The 9614-nt window shown below is 41.8% G+C and overlaps 1 pseudogene; it reads left to right on the top strand.

Moving 5' to 3' along the window:
- Positions 1-296: 296 nt before the first annotated feature.
- LOC116912312 overlaps positions 297-9614 on the top strand; it is a 19589-nt pseudogene continuing 10271 nt past the window's right edge.

The raw sequence follows: 9614 nt of genomic DNA on the forward strand, positions 1-9614 counted from the left end.
AATATGAATGAAATCATGGCAGCTGTAGTTGGAAAACATGATCTTCACAACATGTTTTCGAAAAATGTGTTGATCAAAAGTTTTCAGACCTCAGATGTAGAGCTTGAGGCCAGAATTTCCCCATTGTATCCAGGGAGCAGAACATAGAATGAATGGAAAGGAACTGTTGAATATAATTAAGTGGATCTCCAGACAGCAGAAGTCTTTAAGCTTACACATAGGTGTAAACGTGTGTGTTATGTTTATATGCATAAGAAACAGGTTTCACAACTGCTCCCTCCAAGATCCTAGCAGACATGAAGAAGCTGTGTGCTTTCACTATTGCCTTTTTGTTCCTGAAGTTTTCTCTCATCTTGTGCAGCTTAACTGAACCCAATTGCTTTTGGAGGATAAAGAATAGTAAAGATATTGATGAAGATATGCGAAGTGACTGTGGTTTTGTTCTTATGACAATCGAGGGAACTACTGAAGAAAAGTTTGATAACGAAAGTTTTAATTTGAGGTAAGTCATTAACTTTATTTCCTGCTTCAATGTCATGAATTAGAAATATGTAGCTGTGTACACAAACTGCGAATCTGCCCTGTTTTAACCACTGATAATTAATTAAAATGTCAGGAAGTATTTTAATATTTTCAAAAGTGTCACAGTTTATCTTAGCTTTGCAACATTGGGCTCTAGATCATATAGCTGGAAAATGGGAGAAACTAGATTCTATCTGTTGACCCTTTATGGCTATCATATGTTGAAATATGTGTCTTCATTTGCTTGAATATACAATTCCCTCCTTTGGCAAAATCTCAATATGATGAGACAACATGTGCTGCCTATCTCCAATGGTCTGCAAACGACTGTGAATGAGCATGCATCAATAAAAAGGATATCTAATTTTGGTCTCTTAACAGTTGGGCATACATTCATACCTTGAAATATGTGTGTGGAGGGGAAGTAGGTCTACTATACATGATTACATGTATATTATGATATATATACTTGTGAAAATCATATATTTTGCTTTTAAAAAGAGTCTTCAAATGAGTCCCTCCTGTCATTCTGGAGTTGTCACTGAATATGGAAACAGCCTGCCGGTATTCTTATTCTGTTATCAGAGTATTTTTTCATCCAGTCATGCAAATACTCAGTCACATATTGGACTGATTTTTAGTTTCAGATAGATATTCTGTATTTTCTTAATTTTTGAATCAATGTAACATTAGAGAAAATCTAGGAGAATAAATGTACTTCTTGTGGATAAGAAGCTGTTCTCAATGTGGCTACATACTTCTTAGAATCCATGTGTGAGATGTTATCATTGTGCCTGCAGATCAAGAGACAATGTTGAAATCACTCAACTTTTCAATAATCAATGTGACTGGGACTTTTTTTCTTTCATGAACTGAGTTTTCCTGTGCTCTTCTGTCTCTGACTCTCATCTGTCTTTTATTCAATTTTCATGTCTTTGGGATTTAAAGTATACATTTTCTAATTTTCAGCCACAGTATTCTGTGTACACTTTGATAATGATGGGGGCTTCACATTATTATACTTCTGTGTTAGGTCAGTAGGAATTTCATTTCTGATGCATTCTGTATTATCCCACATCTCATTGGAAAAACAGTGGAATTTCTCATTAGTGACATTTTATAAGCCATAATAAGATGCAAAATTACAAATATATCACTTGTATCAGTATACTTTTCAGGTTCAGAAAGAAAAACGTAGCTCCACTCAATTGAAAAGTGCAAATTTCAGCAAAAAGCATGTTTGGTGTTTTACTCCTGATGAGAGGTAATTGCTAATAGTAACAAATTAACAGATGAACTGCCAACTGTACTTGGGAAAATGAACACATTTCATATGGAAAGAAGATCTTAGTGCTCAGACATCACTTAAAGAATATTAAAGAATAATAGACTGAGGTGTTAAGAGAAATCTGAATTCATTTTTATTAAATTGAAATAGTAACAGCACACTAAAGGGTAACATTAACTTGATGTCTAAAGGGGCTAAGGGATTATATTCAGGTTATGTGGTATATTATATCATTTTATGTATTTTTAAATGAATAAATAAACCTAAGTGAAATATGTCTTTAAATAATTATTGTTTAATAAATATTAACAGTTGAAAATATTAAAAGCATGTTATACATACATGGAAATATATTGATAATTTTTTCACTGTGCATGAAGTTAGGATTTTCTTTTTTTTTTTTTTATTATTAACTTGAGTATTTCTTATATACATTTCAATGTTATTCCCTTTCCGGTTTCGGGCAAACATCCCCTCCCCCCTCCCCTTCCTTATGGGTGTTCCTCCCAACCCAACCCCCCCATTGCTGCCCTCTCCCCAACAGTCTAGTTCACTAGGGGTTCAGTCTTAGCAGGACCCAGGGCTTCCCCTTCCACTGGTGCTCTTACTAGGATATTCATTGCAACCTCACGAGGTCAGAGTCCAGGGTCAGTCCATGTATAGTCTTTGGGTAGTGGCTTAGTCCCTGGAAGCTCTGGTTGGTTGGCATTGCTGTACATATGGGGTCTCGAGCTCCTTCAAGCTCTTCCAGTTCTTTCTCTGATTCCTTCAACAGGGGTCCCGTTCTCAGTTCAGTGGTTTCCTGCTGGCATACGCCTCTGTATTTGCTGTATTCTGGCTGTGTCTCTCATGAGCGATCTGCACTCACATTTTGATCATCCGTCTTGAGTTTCATTTGTTCTAGGCATCTAGGGTAACTCAAGCATTTGGGCTAATAGCCACTTATCAATGAGTACATACCATGTATGTCTTTCTGTGATTGGGTTAGCTCACCAGGATGATATTTTCAGTTCCAACCATTTGCCTACTTAATTTCATAAAGTCATTGTTTTTGATAGCTGAGTAATATTCCATTGTGTAGATGTACCACATTTTCTGTATCCATTCCTCTGTTGAAGGGCATCTGGGTTCTTTCCAGCTTCTGGCTATTATAAATAAGGCTGCGATGAACATAGTGGAGCACGTGTCTTTTTTATATGTTGGGGCATCTTTTGGGTATATGCCCAGGAGAGGTATAGCTGGATCCTCAGGCAGTTCAATGTCCAATTTTCTGAGGAACCTCCAGACTGATTTCCAGAATGGTTGTAGCAGTCTGCAACCCCACCAACAATGGAGGAGTGTTCCCCTTTCTCCACATCCTCGCCAGCATTTGCTGTCACCTGAGTTTTTGATCTTAGCCATTCTCACTGGTGTGAGGTGAAATCTCAGGGTTGTTTTGATTTGCATTTCCCTTATGACTAAAGATGTTGAACATTTCTTTAGGTGTTTTCAGCCATTCGGGCATTCCTCAGCTGTGAATTCTCTGTTTAGCTCTGAACCCCATTTTTAATAGGGTTATTTGTCTCCTTGCTGTCTAACTTCTTCAGTTCTTTGTATATTTTGGATATAAGCCCTCTATCTGTTGTAGGATTGGTAAAGATCTTTTTCCCAATCTGTTGGTTGCCGCTTTGTCCTAACCACAGTGTCCTTTGCCTTACAGAAGCTTTGCAGTTTTATGAGATCCCATTTGTCGATTCTTGATCTTAGAGCATAAGCCATTGGTGTTTTGTTCAGGAAATTTTTTCCAGTGCCCATGTGTTCCAGATGCTTCCCTAGTTTTTCTTCTATTAGTTTGAGTGTGTCTGGTTTGATGTGGAGGTCCTTGATCCACTTGGACTTAAGCTTTGTACAGGGTGATAAGCATGGATCGATCTGCATTCTTCTACATGTTGACCTCCAGTTGAACCAGCACCATTTGCTGAAAATGCTATCTTTTTTTCCATTGGATGGATTTGGCCTTTGTCAAAAAATCAAGTGACCATAGGTGTGTGGATTCATTTCTGGTCTTCAATTCTGTTCCATTGGTCTATCTGTCTGTCTCTGTACCAATACCATGCAGTTTTTATCACTATTGCTCTGTAATACTGCTTGAGTTCAGGGACAGTGATTCCCCCTGAAGTCCTTTTATTGTTGAGGATAGTTTTAGCTATCCTGGGCTTTTTTTTTTGTTATTCCAGATGAATTTGCAAATTGTTCTGTCTAACTCTTTGAAGAATTGGATTGGTATTTTGATGGGGATTGCATTGAATCTGTAGATCGCTTTTGGTAAAATGGCCATTTTTACTATATTAATCCTGCCAATCCATGAGCATGGGAGATCTTTCCACCTTCTGAGGTCTTCTTCAATTTCTTTCTTCAGTGTCTTGAAGTTCTTATTGTACAGATCTTTTTTACTTGCTTGGTTAAAGTCACTGAGGTATTTTATATTATTTGGGTCTATTATGAAGGGTGTCGCTTCCCTAATTTCTTTCTCGGCTTGTTTCTTTTGTGTAGAGGAAGGCTACTGATTTATTTGAGTTAATTTTATACCCAGCCACTTTGCTGAAGTTGTTTATCAGCTTTAGTAGTTCTCTGGTGGAACTTTTGGGATCACTTAAATATACTATCATATCATCTGCAAATAGTGATATTTTGACTTCTTCTTTTCCGATCTGTATCCCCTTGATCTCTTTTTGTTGTCTGATTGCTCTGGCTAGAACTTCAAGAACTATATTGAATAAGTAGGGAGAGAGTGGGCAGCCTTGTCTAGTCCCTGATTTTAGTGGGATTGCTTCAAGTTTCTCTCCATTTAGTTTAATGTTAGCAACTGGTTTGCTGTATATGGCTTTTACTATGTTTAGGTATGGGCCTTGTATTCCTATTCTTTCCAGGACTTTTTTTATCATGAAGGGGTGTTGAATTTTGTCAAATGCTTTCTCAGCATCTAATGAAATGATCATGTGGTTTTGTTCTTTCAGTTTGTTTATATAATGGATCACGTTGATGGTTTTCCAGATATTAAACCATCCCTGCATGCCTGGGATGAAGCCTACTTGATCATGGTGGATGATTGTTTTGATGTGCTCTTGGATTCGGGTTTGCCAGAATTTTGTTGAGTATTTTTAAGCGCCAATGTTCATAAGGGAAATTGGTCTGAAGTTCTCTTTCTTTGTTGGGTCTTTTGTGGTTTAGGTATAAGAGTAATTGTGGCTTCATAGAAGGAATTCGGTAGTGCTCCATCTGTTTCAATTTTGTGGAATAGTTTGATAATATTGGTATGAGGTCTTCTATGAAGGTCTGATAGAATTCTGCACTAAACCCGCCTGGACCTGGGCTCTTTTTGGTTGGGAGACCTTTAATGACTGCTTCTATTTCCTTAGGAGTTATGGGGTTGTTTAACTGGTTTATCTGTTCCTGATTTAACTTCGGTACCTGGTATCTGTCTAGGAAATTGTCCATTTCCTGTAGATTTTCAAGTTTTGTTGAATATAGGCTTTTATAGTAAGATCTAATGATTTTTTGAATTTCCTCTGAATCTGTAGTTATGTCTCCCTTTTCATTTCTGATTTTGTTAATTTGGACACACTCTCTGTGTCCTCTCGTTAGTCTGGCTAGGGGTTTATCTATCTTGTTGATTTTCTCAAAGAACCAACTTTTGGTTCTGTTGATTCTTTCTATGGTCCTTTTTGTTTCTACTTGGTTGATTTCAGCTCTGAGTTTGATTATTTCCTGCCTTCTACTCCTCCTGGGTGTATGTGCTTCTTTTTGTTCTAGAGCTTTTAGGTGTGCTGTCAAGCTGCTGACATATGCTCTTTCCTGTTTCTTTCTGCAGGCACTCAGCGCTATGAGTTTTCCTCTTAGCACAGCTTTCATTGTGTCCCATAAGTTTGGGTATGTTGTACCTTCATTTTCATTAAATTCTAAAAAGTTTTTAATTTCTTTCTTTATTTCTTCCTTGACCAGGTTATCATTGAGTAGAGCATTGTTCAGTTTCCACGTATATGTGGGCATTCTTCCCTTATTGTTATTGAAGACCAGCTTTAGGCCGTGGTGGTCCGATAGCACGCATGGGATTATTTCTATCTTTCTGTATCTGTTGAGGCCTGTTTTTTGACCAATTATATGGTCAATTTTGGAGAAAGTACCATGAGGAGCTGAGAAGAAGGTATATCCTTTTGCTTTAGGGTAGAACGCTCTATAAATATCCGTTAAGTCCATTTGGCTCATGACTTCTTAGTCTGTCTACGCCTCTGTTTAATTTCTGTTTCCATGATCTGTCCATTGATGAGAGTGGGTGTTGAAATCTCCTACTATTATTGTGTGAGGGCAATGTGTGTTTTGAGCTTTAGTAAGGTTTCTTTTACGTATGTAGGTGCCCTTGTATTTGGGGCATAGATATTTAGGATTGAGAGTTCATCTTGGTGGATTTTTCCTTTGATGAATATAAAGTGTCCTTCCTTATCTTTTTTTGATGACTTTTAGTTGGAAATTGATTTTATTTGATATTAGAATGGCTACTCCAGCTTGCTTCTTCCGACCATTTGCTTGGGAAGTTGTTTTCCAGCCTTTCACTCTGAGGTAGTGTCTGTCTTTGTCTCTGAGGTGTGTTTCCTGTAGGCAGCAGAATGCAGGGTCCTCGTTGCGTATCCAGTTTGTTAATCTATGTCTTTTTATTGGGGAGTTGAGGCCATTGATGTTGAGAGATATTAAGGAATAGTGATTATTGCTTCCTGTTATATTCATATTTGGATGTGAGGTTGTGTTTGTGTGCTTTTCTTCTCTTTGTTTTGTTGGCAAGACGATTAGTTTCTTGCCTCTTCTTGGGTATAGCTTGCCTCCTTATGTTGGGCTTTTACCATTTATTATCCTTTGTAGTGCTGGATTTGTAGAAAGATATTGTGTAAATTTGGTTTTGTCATGGAATATCTTGGTTTCTCCATCTATGTTAATTGAGAGTTTTGCAGGATACAGTAGCCTGGGCTGGCATTTGTGTTCTCTTAGGGTCTGTATGACATCAGTCCAGGATCTTCTGGCCTTCATAGTTTCTGCTTAGAAGTCTGGTGTGATTCTGATAGGTCTGCCTTTATATGTTACTTGACCTTTTTTCCCTTACTGCTTTTAATATTCTTTCTTTATTTTGAGCATTTATTGTTTTGACTATTATGTGACGGGCGGTGTTTCTTTTCTGGTCCAATCTATTTGGAGTTCTGTAGGCTTCTTGTATGCCTATGGGTATCTCTTTTTTTAGGTTAGGGAAGTTTTCTTCTATGATTTTGTTGAAGATATTTACTGGTCCTTTGAGCTGGGAGTCTTCACTCTCTTCTATACCTATTATCCTTAGGTTTGATCTTCTCATTGAGTCCTGGATTTCCTGTATGTTTTGGACCAGTAGCTTTTTCCGCTTTACATTATCTTTGACAGTTGAGTCAATGATTTCTATGGAATCTTCTGCTCCTGAGATTCTCTCTTCCATCTCTTGTATTCTGTTGGTGAAGCTTGTATCTACAGCTCCTTGTCTCTTCTTTTGGTTTTCTATATCCAGGGTTATTTCCATGTGTTCTTTCTTGATTGCTTCTATTTCCATTTTTAATTCCTTCAACTGTTTGATTGTGTTTTCCTGGAATTCTTTCAGGGACTTTTGCGATTCCTCTCTGTAGGCTTCTACTTGTTCTCTAAGGGAGTTCTTCACGTCTTTCTTGAAGTCCTCCAGCATCATGATCAAATCTGATTTTGAAACTAGATCTTGCTTTTCTGGTGTGTTTGGATATTCCATGTTTGTTTTGTTGGGAGAATTGGGCTCCGATGATGCCATGTAGTCTTGGTTTCTGTTGCTTGTGTTCCTGCGCTTGCCTCTCGCCATCAGATTATCTCTAGTGTTACTTTGTTCTGCTAATTCTGACAGTGGCTAGACTGTCCTATAAGCCTGTGTGTCAGGAGTGCTGTAGACCTGTTTTACTGTTTTCTTTCAGCCAGTTATGGGGACAGAGTGTTCTGCTTTTTTTGTGTGTAGTTTTGTCCTCTACAGGTCTTCAGCTGTTCCTGTGGGCCTGTGTCTTGAGTTCACCAGGCAGGTCACTTGCAGCAGAAAAGTTGGTCTTACCTGTGGTCCCGAGGCTCAAGTTCTGCTGGGTGCTGCCCACGGGCTCTCTGAGGTGGCAGCAACCGGGAAGATCTGTGCTGCCTCTTCCGGGAGCCTCCAGGCACCAGGGTTCCAGATGGCCTCCGTGTTTTCCTCTGAATCAGCAATGTGTAGAGAGCAGTCTCTTCTGGTTTCGCAGAGGTGTCTGCCTCTCTGAAGGTTTAGCTCTCCCTCCCACGGGATTTGGGTGCAGAGAACTGTTTATCCGGTCTGTTTCCTTCAGGTTCCGGCGGTGTCTCAGGCAGGGCTCCTGCCTCACCTGGGCCCTCTCCCACGGGAGCCCAGAGGCCTTATACAGTTTCCTCTTGGGCCAGGGATGTGGGCAGGGGTGGGCAGTGTTGGTGGTCTCTTCTGCTCTGCAGCCTCAGGAGTGCCCACCTGACCAGGCGGTAAGGTATCTCTCCCACGGGCTCTGGAAGCAGAGAGCTGCTGCGGGCCGGGATCCCGGGTGTGGGACTTCCGTAAACACAGGACGTGCCTGGTCCTAGAGGGATTCTGCCTCTGTTGTCCCGGGATTCCACCAGGCAAGTCACTTGCAGCAGATAAGTTAGTCTTACCTTTGGTCCCGAGGCTCGAGTTCGTTCTGGGTTCTGCCCACGGGCTCTCCGCGTGGCAGCGACCAGGAAGATCTGCGCCGCCTCTTCTGGGAGCCTCCAGGCACCAGGGTTCCAGATGGCTCCGTGTTTTCCTCTGAATCAGCAATGTGTAGAGAGCAGTCTCTTCTGGTTTCGCAGAGGCGGTCTGCCTCTCTGAAGGTTTAGCTCTCCTTCCCACGGGATTTGGGTGCAGAGAACTGTTTATCCGGTCTGTTTCCTTCAGGTTCCGGAGGTGTCTCAGGCAGGGCTCCTGCCTCACCTGGGCCCTCTCCCACGGGAGCCCAGAGGCCTTATACAGTTTCCTCTTGGGCCAGGGATGTGGGCAGGGGTGGGCAGTGTTGGTGGTCTCTTCTGCTCTGCAGCCTCAGGAGTGCCCACCTGACCAGGCGGTAAGGTATCTCTCCCACGGGTTCTGGGAGCAGAGAGCTGCTTGGGCCGGGATCCGCGGGGTGTGGACTTCCGTAAACACAGGACGTGCCTGGTCCTAGAGGGATTCTGCTCTGTTGTCCCGGGATTCCACCAGGCAAGTCACTTGCAGCAGATAAGTTAGTCTTACCTTTGGTCCCGAGGCTCGAGAATTTGGGCTTGGGTTCTGCCCACGGGCTCTCCGGGTGGCAGCGACCAGGAAGATCTGCGCCGCCTCTTCTGGGAGCCTCCGTGCACCAGGGTTCCAGATGGCCTCCGGTGTTTTCCTCTGGAATCAGCAATGTGTGTAGAGAGCAGTCTCTTCTGGTTTCGCAGGCGTGTCTGCCTCTCTGAAGGTTTAGCTCTCCCTCCCACGGGATTTGGGTGCAGAGAACTGTTTATCCGGTCTGTTTCCTTCAGGTTCCGGAGGTGTCTCAGGCAGGGCTCCTGCCGCTCCCGGGCCCTCCCCCACAGGCACCCAGAGGCCTTGTACAGTTTCCTCTTGGGCCAGGGATGTGGGCAGGGGTGGGCAGTGTTGGTGGTCTCTTCTGCTCTACAGCCTCAGGAGTGCCCACCTGACCAGGCGGTAAGGTATCTCTCCCACGGGTTCTGGGAGCAGAGAGCTGCTGCGGGCCGGGATCGCAGG

This window comes from Rattus rattus, chromosome 11 (genome assembly GCF_011064425.1).
Source record: "Rattus rattus isolate New Zealand chromosome 11, Rrattus_CSIRO_v1, whole genome shotgun sequence".
NCBI lineage: Eukaryota > Metazoa > Chordata > Mammalia > Rodentia > Muridae > Rattus > Rattus rattus.